General features: G+C 40.8%; 1 long non-coding RNA gene across 1 annotated transcript in view; it reads left to right on the forward strand.

The window, feature by feature from the left end:
• Nucleotides 1–23127, forward strand: part of LOC141982409 (uncharacterized) — a 230360-nt gene that overhangs the window by 77871 nt on the left and 129362 nt on the right. Inside the window, exon 3 of the long non-coding RNA XR_012638067.1 lies at nt 6137–6181. This is a non-coding gene — a long non-coding RNA (uncharacterized LOC141982409). The remainder of the gene's footprint in view (nt 1–6136; nt 6182–23127) is intronic.

Below are 23127 nucleotides of genomic sequence, written 5' to 3' on the forward strand. Positions count from 1 at the left end.
GACACCCGCTCCCCATCACATTCACTGCAGCTGAAGAGACAAAAGAAACAGCTGTTGGGCTCTGTGGGAGGGGTCCTGATGTAAAAAAGTTTGGTAGGTAAGACTACTGAAAGCACATGGTCAGAAAACTTTATTTTGAATCTAATATAGTTTACGTTAAACACCAGTAAGAATTTTATCTTTATTTTTCTTGTAATTGTTTCTGACTTTTAAGCCTCACTACTTGTACTCACAAGTACTTGTACTTGTACTCTCTTTTTAATTAATAAACTTGTTTTATTGTTTTATCTAACCCAGTGTGTTCAGGTTGAAGCATCTGGGTAACTCCATTTGTGGTAACAAGTTGTGTGTGTATTATTCCCTTAAAGGAATAATGAACTTAAAGGGCTGGGCAGAAGGGGTCATACATTTCTGGGGGAAAGATCTGGGACTGGGCGTGGTGTTGGGGTCATAGAATCAGAGAAAATTAGGGTTGGAAGAGACCTCATGAGGTCATCTAGTCCAGCCCCCTGCTCAAAGCAGGACCAACACCAACTACATCATCCCAGCCAGGGCTTTGTCAAGCCGGGACTTAAACAGCTCTAAGGATGGAGATTCCACCACCTCCCAACGTAACCCATTCCAGTGCTTCAGTACTCTCCTAGTGAAATAGTGTTTCCTAATATCCAACCTTGACCTCCCCACTGCAACTTGAAACCATTGCTCCTTGTTCTGTCATCTGCCACTGGGAACAGCTGAGCTCCATCCTCCTTGGAACTCTCCTTCAGGTAGTTGAAGGCTGCTATCAAATCCCCCCTCATTCTTCTTTTCTGAAGACTAAATAAGCCCAGTTCCCTCAGCCTCTCCTCGTAAGTCACGTGCCCCAGCCCCCTAATCATTTTCATTGCCCTCCGCTGGATTCTCTCCAATATGTCCACATCCTTTCTGTATTGGGGGGCCAAAAACTGGACACAATACTCCAGATGTGGCCTCACCAGTGCCAACCAGAGGGGAATAATCACTTGATCTTCTGGCAATGCTCCCACTAATGCAGCCCAAAATGCCATTAGCCTTCTTGGCAACGAGGGCACACTGCTGACTCATATCCAGCTTCTCATCCACTGTAATCCCTGGGTCCTTTTCTGCAGAACTGCTGCTTAGCCAGTCAGTCCTCAACCTGTAGCAGTGCATGGGATTCTTCTGTCCTAAGTGCAGGACTCTGCACTTTTCCTTGCTGAACCTCATCAGATTTCTTTTGGCCCAATCCTCCAATTTGCCTAGGTCACTCTGGACCCCATACCTACGCTCCATTGTATCTACTCTCCCCCCACTTTAGTGTCATCCATGAATTTGCTGAGGGTGCAATCCATCCCATCATCCAGATCATTAATGAAGATATTGAACAAAACCAGCCCCAGGACTGACCCCTGAAGAACTCTGCTTGATACCGGCTGCCAACTAGACGTCGAGCTGTCAATTACTACCTGTTGAGCCCGACAATCTTGCCAGCTTTCTATTCACCTTATAGTCCATTCATCCAATCCATACTTTTTTAACTTCCTGGCAAGAATACTGTGGGAGAGCGTATCAAAAGCTTTGCTAAAGTCAAGGTATACCACATCCATCGCTTTCCCCATATCCACAGAGCTAGTTATCTCATCATAGAAGGCAATGAGGTTGGTCAGGCATGATTTACTCTTGGTGAATCTATGCTGACTGTTCCTGATCACCTTCCTCTCAACCCAGGCTGATAAGAGCCAAGGTCTGGCTGGCTGGCTGCAGCACGCACAGACATAGCTGAGAGTGATTTACATTCTGTAAGCTGTTTTTTGAACGGTTTAAGTGGGAAGCTTCAGCAGCAAGGCATTGTAAAGGGCACCCTAGGTTACAGGGCAGGGGTGACACAGCTATTCATTAGTTTGGACTGTACCCTGATATGTCACACATACGCCCCCCCTTTTTTAATGTCATCACTAGTAAGAATCCTGCTACATTTTGGTGAAAAGAAAAAGTCACACATATTTTGTGTCTTTTTGTTAAAACTGATGGTTGTCTGACAGATGATCGGAAGTCTGGCATCTTAGCAATAGTCCCAGCTGAGACAAATTAGTTTCCAAAATGCAGGTGAGAAAGTCAAAGGTATCAGACAAATGCAATTTATTTTATGGTTACATGAATAAAGAGGTCAGTTCCTTACTTATCCTGCCTACACAGTATAAACATATTCTATCGATCCACTAGGTAATTTAGAGGGTTTTTTTTCCTTCAGAACAAAGATGGTAACAACCATGTATTTAAAGAAGAGAAACGGCATTCAAAGCAATATTCTGTAGCTTTGTGAAATTAAACCCTTCCTTTAATCCACTCACATTGCTGCCATTGCAGGCTGACAAGAAAATAAATATACAAGGATTCCTCAATATGCATGTTTCATCTGAAGATTTTGGAGATAAGAATGCATATTTTAAAAACTTTTCAGAATATTTCTCTAAAACTAGTCCTGGTGGATTTACTGTCTCTCATTTGTATATTTAAAAAACTTCAAAATGATCTTTTTGAAACATTCTGTGTTTGAGTCATGCCTAAAATACAATAGCAGCTCATATTTTTATAATAAACACAGCTAAATTCTGGTTAAATGAATAGAAACATTTCGGACTACATATAGTGATTTATTGCATGAGTTGTTCCATTGATTTCAGTGGCGACACAATCAAAGCAGTATTCTACTCAACATGAACAAGGGGATCAGAATGTGGTCCTCATACCATACTGTAGTTAAAGATATAAGACCTGGGGTGAAATCTCATCCACGTGAAGTCAATGGATATTTTTCCATTGACTTCAGTAGGGCTAGGATTTCACCTCTGGTCTCCGCCTGCACAGAAAGATTGGTATCTTATACATACAAAATAATTCACAAGGCAGAGAAGAGTAATCACAAGGCACATTGAGTCCGAGCCGACATAGATGGATCTTCACTTACATTAATATTAGGGCTGTCATTTAATCGCAGTTAACTCATATAATTAATGCAAAAAATTAATCATGATTTAAAAAATTAATTGTGATGAATCACTCTTTTAAACAATAGTATACCAATTGAAATGTATCACATATTTTGGAATGTTTTTCTACATTTTCAAATATATTAATTTCTATTAGAACACAGAATACAAAGTGTACAGTGCTCACTTTATATGATATTTTTTATTACAAGTATTTGCACTGTAAAAATGTTAAACAAAAGTAATAGTATTTTCAGTTCACCCATACATGTTCTGTAGTGCAATCTCTTTATCGTGAAAGTGTAACGTACAAATGTAGATTTTTTTCTTACATGCCTGCACTCAAAAAATAATGTAAAACTTTAGAGCCTACAAGTCCATTCGATCCTACTTCTTGTTCAGCCAATCACTAAGACAAACAAGTTTGTTTACATTTCCAGGGGATACAGCTGCCTGCTTCTTATTTACAATGCCACCTGAAAGTGAGAACAGGGGTTCACATGACACTTTTGTAGATGTTGTTGCAAGGTATTTATGTGCCAGATATGCTAAACATTTGTATACTTCTTCATGCTTTGGCCACCATTCCAGAGAACGTGCTTCCATGCTAATGATGCTCATTAAAAAAAACATATTAATTAAATTTGTGACTGAATTCCTTAGAGGAGAATTGTATGTTTCCTGTTATGTTTTACCCACATTCTGCCATATATTTCATGTTAAAGCAGTCTTGGATGATGACCCAGCACATGTTCGTTTTAAGAATACTTTGTCTGCAGATTTGACAAAACGCAAAGAAGGTACCAATGTGAGATTTCTAAAGTCAGCTACAGCACTCGATCCAAGGTTTAAGAATTTGAAGTGCCTTTCAAAATCTGAGAGGGATGAGGTGTGGAGGATGCTTTCAGAAGTCTTAAAAGAGCAACAGTCCAATGCAGAAACTACAGAACCCGAATCACCAAAAAAGAAAATCAACCTTCTGCTGGTGGCATCTGACTCAGATGATGAAAATGAACATGAGTCAGTCCGCTCTGCTTTCGATCATTATCTAGCAGAACCCATCATCAGCATGGACGAATGTCCTCTGGAATGGTGGCTGAAGCATGAAAGGGCATATGAATCTTTAGAGCATCTGGCACATAAATACCTTGCAATGCTGTCTACAACAGTGCCATGCAAATGCCTGTTCTCACTTTCAGGTGACATTGTAAACAAGAAGTGGGCAGCATTATCTCCTGCAAATTGTAACCAAACTTGTTTGTCTGAGCAATTGGCTGAAGTAGGACTGAGTGGTCTTGTAGGCTCTACTGTTTTACATTGAAAAATAAAACAATGTTTTTTTGTACATAATTCTACATTTGTAAGTTCAACTTTCATGATAAAGAGTTTGCACTACTTGTACTAACTGAATTGAAAAATACTATTTATTTTGTTTTTACAGTGCAAATATTTGTAAAAAAAATAAATATAAAGTGAGCACTGTACACTTTGTATTCTGTGTTGCAACTGAAATCAATATATTTGAAAATGTAGAAGAACATCCAAAATATTTAAATAAATGGTATACTATTATTGTTTAACAGTGCAATTAATCATGTGATTAATCACGAATAATTTTTAATCACTTGACAGCCCTAATTAATATATAATAAAATTATTTACTCAATCTATTATTTTCTAAGTTAACCCACTCGAGTTTGGATTCTTATATTGTGTCCAAATTAACACTCTCCCTGGCATATGCACCTCTGACAGTAGGTCACCAAGTGTATGTACCTTTATTTATAAACCTACTGTTGGAACCAAGGAGGCAGACATGGATCTGTTGAAATGCCATCTTTCACATTTTCAGTGGAAAAGTTTCTTGGTTTGTGTCAGAGCTAGGCTAAAGGTAATCTAGCAGGCAGATATTTTCAACATTTTAACCTAAAGGGAGGCTGTAATAGGAAAAAAAAATATGCAATGTGTTTTATGGATCTACACTTCTTACAGTATTGGTGCTTTTTATTACCCGTTCTTCTGACCAACCGTGGAACTGCATGTCTTAGTGTTTGTTACTGATACTTCAATTTTTAAAACAAATTTCTAACATCCCTTTCTTGCATCTTGTTGACTTTATAGCCATAGTGTGGCTAATATGAGTACACTTTACCATGAAGCTGCCTTAGTCAAGCTATTGCTGTATATTTGCAGTGATCTCACAAAATATCATTGCATTCAGTATCTGCTTACAAAATAACTCTAATCATCACTGTACAGCTAGAGCCACTCCTGTAGTTTGTATGAATCTTGCTGGAATCTTCCCAATCCAAATGATTTCAAATTAGTTGTTAATATCAGTTTGTAATATGCTCTTTGTAACTGAATATTTGAAGAATTCCCTTTTCCATCAGCAACATAGAAATTTGCTTTAGTAAACATTTCTTCACTGGCAAACAGACAGACTGGATGACCTATGTCGATTCTATCTATAACTTCTACTGGCACATTCTGTAGATGGTTCTATAATAGTAGAAATCATTACATTTGGTTATTATTTCATCACATTTATATATATTTTTTAATTCTCACAACTGTAGCAATGAGCCCTGAAAAGGATGATGTCACACAGGCATCTGCCAGATCAGCTATTAATTAGATAAGAAAATTGATACTAAAATAACCTGTGCCAATATGACCCACTTTCACTGTGCTGCAGTGCAGAGGGTTGTCCTTTCAGATATGTACAGTACTGTACTTCCACATACTAATGAACACTGAATTGAAGGGAAAGGTCTAGTGAGCTGTATCTGAAAAAATCACTTATAAGAAACCTAAGGAAGAAACCTTTATAGTGTGAACACTTCCCAATGTCTCTTCAGTCGTGGGGATAGGGAAGAAATCAACACAGAGGGGAAGGAGAATAAAGATCTATGAAGGGGGGGATAAAGGTGTGATAAAGTAAATAAAGAGCAAGAAACAAAAACCAGAAAAGTAAATATGGAGAGTCCAATTCTTATATGTAAGTCCTTAATCAAATGCATATTTGGGTGGTTATATCATTCATTTTGTTGGGATTTGGCTATCTGATTATGATCCCAGTGTTTGCAATCTGAGGATCTGATCTTCTACCTATTAAAGTCACTGCCAAAACTCCCTTTAATTTGCAGGATCAAGACTTGCACCTACAGAAACCAAGATGACAAAAGATTGAGGTGAGAAGATGTATGAAAGAAGAGGGGGAAAAATGTAAAATAAACTTTAAGGGAATTCTCTGAGACACAAGAAAAAAATAATGGGGGTAGGGGGCGGGGTGGTCCACACTGAAGTAAATACTAACTATTATAAACAAAACAGAAGGAAGCAAAGTGCAGTGAAAGAAAGACCATGATGTAGAGAGAGTGAGTGAATGCTGGAGGAAGAAAGACAAGTATTAAATGGACCATAAAGTTAGAAAGAGAAGCAGCAAATACTATATAAATGCCAGAGAATAACAAAGTTTAAAGGATGCTGTCTATAATCACTACTACCTTGTTAACGTAGCTGATAAGAAGTATGTTTTCCTCTTTATTAATGTAATTTGTGATATACTGCCAGAGGTTTGAATTTGTCGGTAACCAATCAAAAGCACTAAGGACCCTAGTTTGACTTCAGATTAATAAGTGATGGGACTGTGACATTGCGCTCCATATGCTTTATGAAAATATGCCTATGAATGTGAATATGATGTAACTGAAGTATGCTTTATGCAAAATGTCCCTTGTAAGGTATCATTACAAAGCTTATAATCTACTGAGTGTGGTCATCCTATTTGTTTGCATGTATTATTTCTACATCTGAAGTTAGGAGAATAAGATATAAACTTGTATTACTGATGTAAACATATTAAGTGGGAGCCATTAAAAATATAAATGGACACAAATCAGATGTCAAGAATTATAACATTCATAAACCAGTCGGAGAACACTTCAATCTCTCTGGTCACTCGATTTCTGATCTCAAAGTGACTATCTTTCAAAAAAAAAAACTTCGAAAACAGACTCCAAAGAGAGACAGCTGAATTGGAATTAATTTGCAAATTGGATACAATTAACTTAGGCTTGAATAGAGACTGGGAGTGGTTGAGTCATTATACTAAGTGAAACTATTTCCCCATGTTTATTCCCCCCCCCCCACTGTTCCTCAGACGTTCTTGTTAACTCCTGGAAATGTGCTGGAAGTGGCCCACCTTGATTATCACTTCAAAAGGTTTTCTCTCCCCCACCCCGCTCTCCTGCAGGCAATAGATCATCTTAAGTGATCACTCTCCTTACAATGTATATTTTTTCATGGTCTGTGTGTATATAAAATCTCCTCACTGTACTTTCCACTTTATGCATCCGATGAAGTGAGCTGTAGCTCATGAAAGCTTACGCTCAAATAAATTGGTTAGTCTCTAAGGTGCCACAAGTACTCCTTTTCATCTTAAATCTGGTACTTTTCCATTTAGAAGGAGGGGTGGGGACCCAGAGAGACAAAAGATTCCCACCTTGTGCCAAAGTTATAAACAGGGATGGAGCAGGGCAAAGAGAAAACCCTTAGTTAACCATCTGAGATGGCTGCTGGAACTAGCAAGGACTGTACCGGGGAAAGGATTGGGCCCAGACTAGGAAGGAGTCTAGTCTGTGAAAGAAGCTTATTGGAACATCTCTGAGGGTGAGATATTACCTGTAATCAGTTTCTTAATGTATTAGGCTTAGACTAGAGTGTTTTTGCTTTGTTTTGCTTGGTGACTTACTTTGTTCTTTCTGTTATTGCTTGAAACCACTTAAATCCTACTTTTTATAGTTAATAAAATCACCCAGAATAAGTTATTAATACCTGGGGAAGCAAACAGCTGTGCATATCTCTCTATCAGTGATATAGAGGGTGAACAATTTATGAGTTTACCCTGTATAGGCTTTATATAGAGCGAAACACATTTATTTGGGGTTTGGATCCCGGGCGGGGAGGGGCTCGTCTCTGTGACCAAACCCATCACAGGGACATTTTCTGTTTTTGTACATACACACATTAACAAACCAAGAAATTAAGTTAACATTGTTAGGGAAAAATGTGGAAACCATCATAAGTGACATGGTGGGAAAACAACAATTAAAAAACCTCTTGTCTTGTACAATGTATAGTAGCCTTTGTGGTATTCAGTATTCACACTGGATCCAATGTGCTTTAAAGAAATCCTTGTTTGTTTATTTTTTATTTAGTGGCCAATTCCAACTGCCTCTGTATGACAGAACATGGCTTTCTACAATAAAAATCCTCCTCAGACTTCTTGTCTGGAAAGCTAAAGCAATTAACGGCATAGTTCCGAAGGCTAGAGTCTTATATTCTGGTCTCCTCACTTACTGTGCCTTCATGCCTAATAACTTTTACACTATTAATTCCATGTATCAGACTTGTCTGACTTAGATTTTAAGCTTTCCAGGACAGGGATTTTGCCTTGTATTTGTTTTGTTAATGCAATCTATGTAGTAATTACTATAATTTATCATTATTTATTATAGTGCCATAAAAATAGAAGACTATTCCTGCTAATTATTGGGGAATTGCAAATAATTTGGAGTTTGGTTTAGTCAAGCATCCAAAATCAAACATTTATCTGACTTCTCCAAATTATTATGCTTATCCATACAAAGTGTCTGTTGTCCCCAATCTTCTCTGCTGTGTTCTTGAGGTCTGGGGAGGCTAGTAGCTTGCTACATCCCCCTTTCGTCAGGCTCTTAGGTTCATATGTGAAGGGTTATGTGGTACCCCTTAAGCTTGTGGAATTAACTCATGGCCCTAATGAAGTCAATGGGAAAACCACCATTCACTTCATTGGGACCAGGATTTCCCATTGGTGTTTTCAAAGATGGCCTAGAAAGACACATCTCTCATGACTCTTGTGATCAGAAATGGTCTGTCAGGCCCACAGCATTGCAAGCCACCTGCACTCTATCTTCTATATGGGGATAAATAAGAAGCTGCCCTCCCAGCTGATTCCAAAACAACCCATCAGCCCCTTTTGGATCCTTCTGAACTTTTTTTTTAAATGTAGAATATGCTCAGGACTTCACATCTCAGAATGCACCATGTGAGTGTGAAATCTTACATTGCTCCCTCACTCCTTCTATACCAGAAAACCCAAATTCTATTGCAGTTTTTGCTAAAATTTTGAACTCAGTTGAAAGGCTAATTATTAACAGAAATCATTTGTAATATAGTAGCACTTATAGATCCCAACTGAGATCAGAGCTCTATTGTTTCAGATACCCCCAACCGTTTGAAACACTTAGCCAAGACAAAATAAAGGATGGGAAGGCTAACAAAGAGAGGGGCAGTGACTGCCCAATGTCACACAGCAGACCAGCAACTTAGCTGGGAATGGAACCCAGGCCTCTTAGCACTTAGTCCAGCGTCCTCCCCACTGAACAACACTGCCAGTCCTTTGTGGCATTTGCTGTACTTCCCCAAAACTCATCTGAAATAGTTAATAGCCCATTCCAACACAGCTCTTCTTTCTTTACTCTCTTGAATTGTTTGCCAAGATTTTTGGTGGGTCTTAACACAGAAATCAAAGAAATGAGTAAGGGTTAAAGTCTTTGTTATGCTGTACTCATTTTATCAAGTGTGTCCCTTTATTTTTACCCATAGCTCTTTCTCTCAACATATTAACTGTCACTGGTAAGTAGCTAGAAGAGAAAAGATTCATCGAGTCCACAAAACAAACTCCAGACACTGCCATGAGACTTGTGCTGGCACGAAGGCCCAGCTCTTCAAAAGCATTTAGGCATCCAACTTCCATTGAAATGGAGTTAGGTGCTTAAATACCTTTGAGAATCTGAGCCTCAGTTTTTGGTCTCCACCGGCCAATGGCACAAGAGTGTGGAGGTAGGATATTTTAATGTACACGTTTGTTCCATTGTTAGTAAATAACTAAACTGTAAATAATTATATCACTTGGCTATTTTTAAAGGGACACTGTGGAGGAGTGAATAATATTCTCTTCATTCCTTTCCAACTGTTCTCTAGATTTTATGTATTTCCAAGGTCATGTTCATGCATTTAGCATCCTAGTCTCTGTAATTATGATAAAAAAAATCTTGAAGCTGAAGAAGGTTAAAAAACAGTCTTTAAAAGGTAAATAAAATTATTCAAATGGCACAGAATAAATAAATCGGAATACAATATATGCCAGGCACATAGAGAAGAAAAAGCCAAAGAGATGATACAAAGATCATCTAACCAAAGATATCAAAGTAATCAATTTTAAAAATGCTATGTTTAGCTAAGAATTATGAAAACTGCAGAAATAAGAATGGACTGTATGCTTTTTAAAACACTGAGAATGTAAAGGATAAAAAATATAGTTAGTAAGTAAGACTAAGATTTTGTCATGGACATTTTTAATAAAAGTCAGGGACAGGTCATGGCTTCCATGATTTTTCTTTATTGTCCATGAACTGTCCATGACTTTTACTAACAATGTCCATGATATCCATGGGGGCTTAGAGCTCCAGGGTCCCCCTCCATCCCTGTCTTGGTTGCTGCAGGGTCTCCCTACCCCCCATGGTGGAGGGAAGCTGCAGAGTTCCCCTGCCCCCTACCCAGTGGCAGGGAGCTTTGGGGATCCCCTGTCGCCAGATGGTATTCATCTGAGAGTTCTAATGAAACTACAGTTCAATATAGCAGAGATATTAATGAAGATATGCAATATATCTTTAACACCCACACATACACACACCTCCACCACTTCTTCTTCAGTCTGGAAAGTCATTAATGTATTAACTACCAACAAAAAAGGAGAGTTAGAATTATTAATAATTTTGGAAATTATTAATATTGATACTGGAAACCACCAAACACCAATTTTAATAATACATTCCTTTATTAAGTTTAAAGGCCAAATGGTATTTTATACATTTTCTTTAAGCATGTCTAACAGCCTAAATATAACAAGTCACTACACGTGATTCAGTAACAAAACATTTATAAGCATTTGTTCAAGGACTTACAAATGGGCTAAACCCAAGGGTGTTTAGACTCATATTGGCAGCTCCCACATGGTCAGGCAGATATTAGCAATGAACCCTTTAACAACTTATTTTTATACCCTTTAACAAACAAGTGTTGTCCTTGCCAATTATTAACTTCTGCTATAAACCAATTTCCAATCTCAATCCAGATAAGATTTACAACCTCCTTTCTCCCCAAAACCTTTCCTCCCTTCCTTCTTGATGACCACCAGTTTTTCTTTTGCACTTGGTTTCACATAGGCCCTACATTTTGAGATAAAACTGGTATGTGGGGGTGCGAGGGACCACAAGACAGGTTTCTTTTTTTTTTTTAATTTAAAACCATTTGTAGCCATACCTATCGGTCAGAAGCCTTCTTCTTAGAAACTTCCCCTTATCTCATCAGTTATTCTTTGAACCGGACATCTTCCCTACTTCATGCCTTCTGACTCATTAACTTATTACTCTCAAGGCCTTCCTTCTACTTGAAAATCAGGGCCTTTCTTTACAACATGTATATATTTTCTTAAGACTACCCTAATTCTTTAATTTCATATTTATCCTACAAGGAATCAAAGCTAATTCCCAGTATTAAGGTTGGTGAGTTCCACCTCTGTTCCACAGAAACGAAGTACTTGATTTAAGAGGGGGGAAAAAGTGCTCCAACTTTTTCAAAAAAATCTTTTTCTCTTTACTCAGCCAGGAGCCTTGACAAGTAGAGGCATGGTATAACCAACCCTTATACGCCCATCCTGATTGGATATATGTGGGATGGTTATCTGGGGTATGGGACTTGTCTCAGATGTCTGTGCTTTATGTCACCTCTATAATGGGTATGCTTCTCTCAATCAGCTCTAGAAGACCCCTCAGAGGCTGAAGCAGCCTTCTGATTTGGCAGTGCTGCAAAGAACACCCTGCTTTTATGTTCATGTCCAGGTTCAGTTCAATGGGCTGATATTGATCTATAAAGCCCTATGTAGTATGGGCCCATCTGACAAACCATCATCTCTCCCTGCTCTACCACAATGATAAGGTCAGCTGTGATACCTGAATTAAGAATCCCCCTTTCATAAAAATCTATTGAGCTGAGGGTAAATCATTCTGAGTGGAAAGTCCTGGACTTTAGAATTTAACTCCAGACATTGAGCTGAGAAAGTCCGAGTGTAATTACTTTCAATAGCATGGTGGGGGGTAAACATTTTCAATTTACAAAGGTATTTGCCTGATAGGGTGATGAAGTGTTCTTTTTTTAAGTGTGTGTTTAGTGTTCTAGCTGTACTGACAGTGGTCAACTACATTTTGATCTTGTTTTTTAAGTTTTTGCATGTGAGACCAAAAATATTATGAAGGGCAAATCTTTATAAACAAATTCAAATTTGAGCATCTTGGAAACTACTTATTGGCTCAATTTTGGCTGCTAAGAGCATGTCCTGTGCTAGATAGGGGGAGGATGTACATCATCTAATTGGGAGAGTCTAAAGAATCATGCCCTTTTGTCTCCAGTGGCTATGGGTGGGTGAAATCTGGCCAACACCAGTTAGTTTGACTTTCTATACATTGTAAAAGGGATTTGTCCCATGCAGCTCTGTTGGTGGGGAAGCAAGTTAATGGACCAGTCCACTCATGCTCAGTCTAGGTCTGGTTAATGCTGCAGTCAACACTGCTTGCCCCTTGCCCCTATCCTCTGCTGCTCAGCACAGACATCTGAATTATGAGTGGCTCTGGAAGGAGGGACAGCTTCCAATAAACTGTCCTCCAGCCAGAGCTCCCTTTCAGGCCCAACCATAATTTGCCCCTAAATCCAACATGATTTTCAAAAGTTATGGGTACCCAGCATCACACAAGGACTTATTTTGGCACCTGACTATGAGCTCAGGAGCCTGAATTTAGTCTTAACGTTTCTAAAAATATTGACTGTTAAGAGTATAATTAAAAATAATAATAAATTCAAAGCCATTGTACAACACTTAACAAATCCATTCTAATGGGTATCAGGCCAGCATAGTTTCTGAAAGGGATCAAGTTTGTCTCCCTAACCTGTTTGAATTCTTTGTAAAAGTTTAGAAAAGTCACCCAGTGGACCTAATTTATTTGGATTTTTAAAGTGATTTATATAAAATTCCTCATAAGACTATTAAAGCTTCTTAAGACTATCAAAGCCCACTAAGTCACTCTTTCAGTGTCACAACATTAAGCTGTTAATTTTGGGTTCATAGGAATGTGCAGAGGGACTTGGCCTACTTCTTTTTTTAAAAAAAATCTATTTGATAAAAAGAATCCTTGAAAAATGTACTAACACACAAAGGGGGAAAAGAAGCAGGTAAAATATTCTGAAAAATCAAAGGTTTAAATGAGCATTCATTTTGAAAGGTTCCCTTTTCTTTCCTTTGCATTTGCATAGTATCCAAATCAGGGTTTTCAGTTAAAATCCTCTGATAACTAGTTTCAGAGTAACAGCCGTGTTAGTCTGTATTCGCAAAAAGAAAAGGAGTACTTGTGGCACCTTAGAGACTAACCAATTTATCTGAGCATAAGCTTTCGTGAGCTACAGCTCACTTCATCGGATGCATACTGTGGAAAGTGTAGAAGATCGTTTATACACACAAAGCATGAAAAAATACCTCCCCCCACCCCACTCTCCTGCTGGTAATAGCTTATCTAAAGTGATCACTCTCCTTACAATGTGTATGATAATCAAGTTGGGCCATTTCCAGCACAAATCCAGGTTTTCTCACCCCCCCACACACAAACCCACTCTCCCGCTGGTAATAGCTTATCTAAAGTGACCACTCTCCTTACAATGTGTATGATAATCAAGGTGGGCCATTTCCAGCACAAATCCAGGGTTTAACAAGAACGTCTGGGGGCGGGGGGGGGGGGGGTTAGGAAAAAACAAGGGGAAATAGGTTACCTTGCATAATGACTTAGCCACTCCCAGTCTCTATTCAAGCCTAAGTTAATTGTATCCAATTTGCAAATGAATTCCAATTCAACGGTTTCTGACTGGTAAAAAATCCATTACAATCTATATACCACACAGACTATGCTGACAGCTTGTGCCACACGCTCTCAAAGAAACTGCGGAATCACCTGATCAACATCCTCTACAGCAAACAGGGAAAGATTAAGAATGAGCTCTCAAAAATGGATACTCTCATAAAAAAACAACCTTCCACACAAACTTCCTCGTGGCTGGACTTTACTAAAACTAGACAAGCCATTTACAACACACACTTTGCTTCTCTACAAAAGAAAAAGGACACTAAACTTTCTAAACTACTACATGCCACAAGGGGCCACAGCAATGGTTCTCTCAACCCACCCAGCAATATTGTTAACCTATCCAACTATACTCTCAGCCCAGCAGAAGCAGCTGTCCTATCTCGGGGCCTCTCCTTCTGCCCCTCCACCCCCATGAATATGATACAGTTCTGTGGTGATCTAGAATCCTGTTTTCGACGTCTCCGACTCAAGGAATATTTCCAACACACCTCTGAACAACATACTAATCCACAGAGACCTCCCTACCAAGACTACAAAAAGAAGGATTCTAGGTGGACTCCTCCTGAAGGTCGAAACAGCAGACTGGACTTCTACATTGAGTGCTTCCGCCGACGTGCACAGGCTGAAATTGTGGAAAAGCAGCATCACTTGCCCCATAACCTCAGCCGTGCGGAACACAATGCCATCCACAGCCTCAGAAACAACTCTGACATCATAATCAAAAAGGCTGACAAAGGAGGTGCTGTTGTCATCATGAATAGGTCGGAATATGAACAAGAGGCTGCTCGGCAGCTCTCCAACACCACTTTCTACAAGCCATTACCCTCTGATCCCACTGAGAGTTACCAAAAGAAACTACACCATCTGCTCAAGAAACTCCCTGAAAAAGCACAAGATCAAATCCGCACAGACACACCCCTGGAACCCCAGCCTGGGATATTCTATCTACTACCCAAGATCCATAAACCTGGAAATCCTGGGCACCCCATCATCTCAGGCATAGGCACCCTGACAGCAGGATTGTCTGGCTATGTAGACTCCCTCCTCAGGCCCTACGCTACCAGCACTCCCAGCTACCTTCAAGACACCACTGACTTCCTGAGGAAACTACAATCCATCGGTGATCTTCCTGATAACACCATCCTGGCCACTATGGATGTAGAAGCCCTCTACATCAACATTCCACACAAAGATGGACTACAAGCTGTCAAGAACACTATCCCCGATAATGTCACGGCTAACCTGGTGGCTGAACTTTGTGACTTTGTCCTTACCCATAACTATTTTACATTTGGGGACAATGTATACCTTCAGATCAGTGGCACTGCTATGGGTACCCGCATGGCCCCACAGTATGCCAATATTTTTATGGCTGACTTAGAACAACACTTCCTCAGCTCTCGTCCCCTAACGCCCCTACTCTACTTGCACTATATGGATGACATCTTCATCATCTGGACCCATGGAAAAGAAGCCCTTGAGGAATTCCACCATGATTTCAACAATTTCCATCCCACCATCAACCTCAGCCTGGTCCAGTCCACACAAGAGAGCCACTTCCTGGACACTACAGTGCTAATAAACGATGGTCACATAAACACCACCCTATACCGGAAACCTACTGACCGCTATTCCTACCTACATGCCTCCAGCTTTCACCCTGACCACACCACACAATCCATCGTCTACAGCCAAGCTCTGCGATACAACCGCATTTGCTCCAACCTCTCAGACAGAGACAAACACCTACAAGATCTCTATCAAGCATTCTTACAACTGCAATACCCACCTGCGGAAGAGAAGAAACAGATTGATAGAGCCAGAAGAGTTCCCAGAAGTCACCTACTACAGGACAGGCCTAACAAAGAAAATAACAGAACGCCACTAGCCGTCACCTTCAGCCCCCAACTAAAACCCCTCCAATGCATTATTAAGGATCTACAACCTATCCTGAAGGATGACCCAACACTCTCACTAATCCTGGGAGACAGGCCAGTCCTTGCCTGCAGACAGCCCCCCAACCTGAAGTAAATACTCACCAGCAACCACATACCACACAACAGAACCACTAACCCACGAACCTATCCTTGCAACAAAGCCCGTTGCCAACTGTGCCCGCATATCTATTCAGGGGACACCATCACAGGGCCTAATAACATCAGCCACACTATCAGAGGCTCGTTCACCTGCACATCCACCAATGTGATATATGCCATCATGTGCCAGCAATGCCCCTCTGCCATGTACATTGGTCAAACTGGACAGTCTCTACGTAAAAGAATAAATGGACACAAATCAGATGTCAAGAATTATAACATTCATAAACCAGTCGGAGAACACTTCAGTCTCTCTGGTCACGCGATTACAGACATGAAAGTTGCGATATTACAACAAAAAAACTTCAAATCCAGACTCCAGCGAGAAACTGTTGAATTGGAATTCATTTGCAAATTGGATACAATTAATTAAGGCTTGAATAGAGACTGGGAGTGGCTAAGTCATTATGCAAGGTAACCTATTTCCCCTTGTTTTTTCCAAGCCCCCCCCTCCCCCCCAGACATTCTTGTTAAACCCTGGATTTGTGCTGGAAATGGCCCACCTTGATTATCATACACATTGTAAGGAGAGTGGTCACTTTAGAGAAGCTATTGCCAGCAGGAGAGTGGGTTTGTGTGTTGGGGGGGGGGGGTGAGAAAACCTGGATTTGTGCTGGAAATGGCCCAACCTGATTATCATACACATTGTAAGGAGAGTGATCACTTTAGATAAGCTATTTCCAGCAGGAGAGTGGGGTGGGGGGAGGTATTTTTTCATGCTTTGTGTGCATAAAAAGTCTTCTGTACTTTCCACAGTATGCATCCGATGAAGTGAGCTGTAGCTCACGAAAGCTTATGCTCAAATAAATTGGTTAGTCTCTAAGGTGCCACAAGTACTCCTTTTCTTTTTCCTGATAACTAGATGTCTTTTTGGGGGAAGAAGAAAAGCCAAAGAAACAAAAAGTAGGATAGAGAAGAATAGAGACTTGGGTGAAATGCAATACTAGAGTAGGAAAGGGGTAACAAGCATTAACTCCTGCATCTCAGAGATTACTTAGAAATCAGAAGCCTTGATGGGGATTACCTGACAGCCTCCCGGGTTCCTATCGAACTTTGGTGGTTCCTTAGTGCTCTGTCTGAAACCTGCAGGCAAATGCCTACTTGTCACAGAATGAATGACCCCATGAGGGATTTGGGTCCAGTTCCAAATGCACCTAGTTTTTCACTTAATCAAGAAATTAGGAATTCCTCAGATGAAACATCTGATCAGAGGAAGCACATTACTGGGACAGGTTATGAAACTATGGTCAGGTGACTACTATAATATCTGTCATCTTTAGTTGGGCCCCCAAAACATCATGAGATTGGCTTTAAAAATGAGATTTTTAAAATCAAGATATAGGGAGGCTGGTATTTGGCTTGTGGTTTGGAGGTTTTTAGGGTGCACTTGGAACAATTTTCAAGCTTTTCTCCACAAATGTAAGGGCTTGGTTTTGTTTATTTGTTTGTTTTTTTTTCCTTTTTTTCCCCCCAAAGTTTCATATTTTGTGACTCCAGGAGTTGGGGCTTTAAGAAGAATACCAGATATCATGACACCATGATAAAATAATGTGAGTTTGGAAAATTGTGAGGGTTGCAAGGAACTCCTGTACTAATGGGAGAAAGATTGTGTGTGGAGCTGTTCACCAAGGGACTGTTTAAGCCTGGGAATAGACCTGAAGGAATACTTGAGCCCAAAAAAGTGCTCTAAAGACTACCGAGCCCTGAAGAAGACACAAAAGCCAATCTCCTGAGACAAGAGGAGAAAGAGATCCTTTGCAGTGAGGCTCCAAGGGGTAAACCCCAGCCACAAAGAACAGTTAGGTCCTGGATTGGCCCAGAAAGACCATTGAGGTCCATTGAGAGAGTGACAGAATTTTTTTGTATTGTGTTCAAACTCTTTTGTTTGTCCCTGGAAGGGGGAACCAGAGGCCCAAGTCACCTAAGTACACCAAACCACTTTACCAAAAAGGGGAGACTGCAGACTTCAAGGGAAATGAGGTGCATAATGGGAGAATCTGAGGCATGGATGACTGGATGCCAAGCTGGGGTGAGCCTTTCTCAATGGCCTACTGTACTAGTTGCAGACAGTTGGAATTCTCTTGCTGTTATTCCGCAGAGTAGAACTTTCTGGTAGGAAAATGGGGGAAGTGGCAGCAGGGCATTCTCAGTGGATTGCTCTTGTCTTTATTTGTTCCTGTTAAAGACCTCCCATAGCCCAAGGCTGGCAGCCTTAAACAGAAGATGCTTCTGTTTATTTTGCATGGGAGCTAAATTTGAGTGTGAGGAGTGATATACCTGTTGCTGTGACTGGCCATTTATAATGGTGTATTTATATTATGGCCTAGGTATACATTTTAAGTTCTCTCTAAATTAACATACAACCAAATAATTAGTAGTTGAACCTCATGTTTCAGAACATGAGATGGTCACCTGAAAGATTAAAGAAAAAATCTCCTGTCTTAATCTACTACCTGGAACAACTCAACAGATACTTTATGTTTCCCATACATATCTTTATTCCCCCCCTCCCCATCTACTAAGCAAAAAAGCCAGATTTTCAAAGAGTTCGACAGCACTCAACATAAAGAATAACAAGAGATGCAGGTGCTGTGCTGAGCTCTTTTTAAAAGTCTGACCCCTCGTTTAGAACATTTTCAGAGAAGCAAAGATGATCAATGTTCCATTTGTTTGCACTGGTGATCTTGAAAGGGATATAGATATATATACATAAAGCTAGATATTGTGGCATCCAAAAAGTTAGCTATGCCATGCAGCCTTTCTCTGGAATGCTGGGCATATAGTGCACTGAAGAGTATAGTTTAGACTAATGGCACTATTTGGGTTCCATCCAGATTAAGCTATAAAGATTTTAAACAGTGGAAATTTCTAACCAATTATATTTTAATGGATGGCCACTGCTGAACTATTATGATGGTGGAAGGGAATGTCTTTTTTTTAAATCCTAACCATCTCACATATTAAAAATTCTCCTCCCGCACTTTATGAATGTTCAGACAGTAGTGGGACTCCTTAAAATATGTGGTAAAGTAAGCCTGGTGAGCTCAGATGAAAGGGTTGAGTTCCTGACCAGATTGAACACCACCTGTGCCATCTAATTTCCCTTATAGTCCCTGATTTTTCATTAACTAGTAAAGGCTATTAAATAAAAGCAACAACACAGCAGCAGGGTGAGGGTTCCAGCAGGGATGGTGTGAAAATTGCTTGTTCTTGCAAGAACTGCTGTACAGGAAGCTTTTTGTTTGTTTCAGATTCATGACACAAACAATATCTCCTAAGCATGTGCTGATGATAGCAAAGAATAGATAAAGAGACAAAATTAGACCTATCAACTGTTATAATCTAATAATGTATGATTCTCTGAATTTGAAGGGAACTACTCTCCCCACATGTGAACAGGTGCAAATTTATTACTAGACTTATTTTTAAGAGGTTATGATTCACTCAGAACACAGCAACAAATGGATGTATTAGAATAAACTAATGGTGTGAAAATGAATTGTAATAAGCACAATTTTTAATTTTCTGATTATTGTATCAATATTCTTTATCATGGTTTACATGGGTATCTGAACCTATGGGGGAAAAAAACATATGCAACAGAAACTACTCAATAGGAATTATTATTACAGGGTGAGATTTTCAAACCCATTGAATTGCAATGGGACTTGTGCTCTGGCCTGAATGGCACTGATAATGCTGTACCTGGCTGCTGACAACCCCTCAACTTTGAACTACAGTATTCTTAGGGCTAGCCCAGTGGCTGGAAAATTGGGAGGTGGAATTGCATCAGTAATGTCACCTGGCAAATAACCAAGATTCAGTCCTAGAAGGACTTCAAATGTGGCCCATTGATTGGATCGTAAGTGTGTGACGAGAACACTGGTCCATTGCCCCCACTCTGTGCTTGTCTGATAAAGTGGCTGGAAATTGGCTTGGCAAGCTCCACATCTGATAAGAAGATGACCTTAGGCTGGGACAGGTGTGTGGGAGGCAGGCTCTGGGAGGGAGTTTGGGTGTGGGAGGGGGCTCAGGGCTGGGGCATGGGGTCAGGAGGAGGTGCGGAGTGTGGACTCCAGGAGGGAGTTTGGGTGCAAGAAGGGGCTCAAGGCTGGGGAATGGGGTTGGGGTAGGGCTCTGGGCGGTGCTTATCTTGAGGGGCTCCCCAGAAGCAGCAACATGTCTCTTGTTTCATAAGCATAGAGGCAGCTAGGCGGTTCTGTGTGTTTCCAGTCAATGGCAGCTGCGGAGCTAGCGCACAGAGCGGGGGCAGTGCGTTGAGCCCCCCTGGCCGCCCCTGCACCTCGGAGCTGCAGGCACGTCTCCGCTTCTGGGAGCCATGCAGAGCCAGGTAGGGAGTGTGCCAGCCCTGACAACCAGACTTTTAACAGCTCAGTCAGCAGTGCTGACTGAATCTGCCAGGGCCCTTTTTGACCAGAATTTCATTCAAAAACCAGACAGCTGGCAACCCTAATTGGTAGGTCCACCTGGATAGGAGTCAGGTGTCCTTAAAAGAACTGGAAGCTCAGTTAGTCTGGAAAAAGAGAAGAGGCTGGGAGTGTCTGCATCTTGCAAACGTTTGACAGGAGTCAGGACAGAAGAAAACTGGGAAAAGCCACAGGAGAGGAGTTAGCTCTTGCTGTTGGTCTAAAAATGCAGGCAAAAGATTTGAGGGCTGCGTCACTGGAGTCTTGGTATTCAGCCGAGGAGTAGAATGTTGGGGGAAACTTGGGGATACTAAAGCTGAAGCCTGAAGAGTGGGAATGACTTAAATGTATCCTTTCGGCTTGGGATTTTTTTGAGAACTCCAAGTCAGAATCCTGTGAACCCCAGCCCTGAAGCAAGCGTGAAGCCTGAGACTTCAGGGAGCCTCAGAGGAGTGAAGGTGTACAATGGGACCAGGAAGGGGCTGTGGGAAAGGCTTTGGAGAGGCGAGAAGGAAACAAGCCCAGGGAGGAAGCAGGGAACCTGAACAGGGGGCCTGAACTCATGGAACTTGCCTGCTTACCCCAGAGTATAGGGAGGGCTGTACCACTGCCAAAAAAAAAGACTCTGAGACCAGGGATGGAAGGACTAATGATTTGAGATTTGTTCTGAGGCCACAGGACTATTGTTTATTTGACTTTCGGTTACCATGACAGTGCAGAAACTTTAAAATGATAGGGCCAGAAGTTAGGCACCTAAGTAAATGGCCTGCTTTGCAGGGCTAGTATTACCCACAGTGCCTATGGGCTTAAATGTATTCAACCCCCCTAAAATCAGGCTGCTTATTTAGATGTCAAAAAGTAGATTTATACCCACCTTTAGCCACCCAGGATTTAAATGTTTGGCTGTATAACTTTACAGATGATATCTTTATTACAGGGCTGGATTCTCTGCTATATTACATCTACTACTACCTGGGCAAAATAAATGCAAATAAGCTGTAAAGTGCTACTGCTCTGATCTGATCCCAATTTATAACCACTTCCCATGGAGTTCATACAAATGACTGAAGAAGGCCAGGGACTACAGACTGTGCAGTGCAGGGTGAGCCTGTGCATGTTTTGTGCTCGTCTGCCTCTGGTAGCACAAGCCGACTAGCACAGATTGTCTTCTAGAATTGTGCTGATCCCAGAACAGATGAGAATGTCTCTAAAGACTTACATTTCACAGGAGCACAAGGAAACACTCATTTTCCTAATGGAAAAGGGCAAAATCATTAAAGAGAAAATGTGTATTTTAAAAATGTATTAAAAACTGTATACTAATAAAGAAACTGCTTCAACTCTTTATTTCTCCATTTAAATGGCACAGACTCCCACACCATGCAGTAAGTAGAATGAGTTGATTTTCAGTCTATTAGGCTGGAAACTGCTCATTCTGATAATTTCGTACTGATGATGCCTTAGAGTCAAGTACTTGCCCATTTTCTGATGATCGTGCCACTGCATCTCTCAGAGAATGGCAACAAGCACACTCTACTTCTTTGTATGCTACCAATAGGCAGAGCTGTTTTCAGTCAACAAAGGAAAGAAATGGTGCAGATCAAGACTAGCATTATAATGCCTCAATATCACCATCATTATGTCAAAAATGTGTTTGTTTCTGCCAAATATATCTATTCTGTAACAATAACACTGCAAAAGGGGCATCCATCAGTTATCACCTCTCCAGTTATCATCCATCAGTTGCATCCGAGAGTGCTAAAGGAATTGGCGGATGTCATTGCAGAGCCATTGGCCATTATCTTTGAAAACTCGTGGCGAACGGGGGAAGTCCCAGATGACTGGAAAAAGGCTAACGTAGTGCCAATCTTTAAAAAAGGGAAGAAGGAGGATCCTGGGAACTACAGGCCAGTCAGCCTCACCTCAGTCCCCGGAAAAATCATGGAGCAGGTCCTCAAGGAATCAATCCTGAAGCACTTACACGAGAGGAAAGTGATCAGGAACAGTCAGCATGGATTCACCAAGGGAAGGTCATGCCTGACTAATCTAATCGCCTTCTATGATGAGATTACTGATTCTGTGGATGAAGGGAAAGCAGTGGATGTATTGTTTCTTGACTTTAGCAAAGCTTTTGACACGGTCTCCCATAGTATTCTTGTCAGCAAGTTAAAGAAGTATGGGCTGGATGAATGTACTATAAGGTGGGTAGAAAGTTGGCTAGATTGTCGGGCTCAACGGGTAGTGATCAATGGCTCCATGTCTAGTTGGCAGCCGGTGTCAAGTGGAGTGCCCCAGGGGTCGGTCCTGGGGCCGGTTTTGTTCAATATCTTCATAAATGATCTGGAGGATGGTGTGGATTGCACTCTCAGCAAATTTGCGGATGATACTAAACTGGGAGGAGTGGTAGATACGTTGGAGGGCAGAGATAGGATACAGAGGGACCTAGACAAATTGGAGGATTGGGCCAAAAGAAACCTGATGAGGGTCAATAAGGATAAGTGCAGGGTCCTGCACTTAGGACGGAAGAACCCAATGCACAGCTACAGACTAGGGACCGAATGGCTAGGCAGCAGTTCTGCGGAAAAGGACCTAGGGGTTACAG

Source organism: Natator depressus, chromosome 1, assembly GCF_965152275.1.
Source record: "Natator depressus isolate rNatDep1 chromosome 1, rNatDep2.hap1, whole genome shotgun sequence".
Taxonomy (NCBI): domain Eukaryota; kingdom Metazoa; phylum Chordata; order Testudines; family Cheloniidae; genus Natator; species Natator depressus.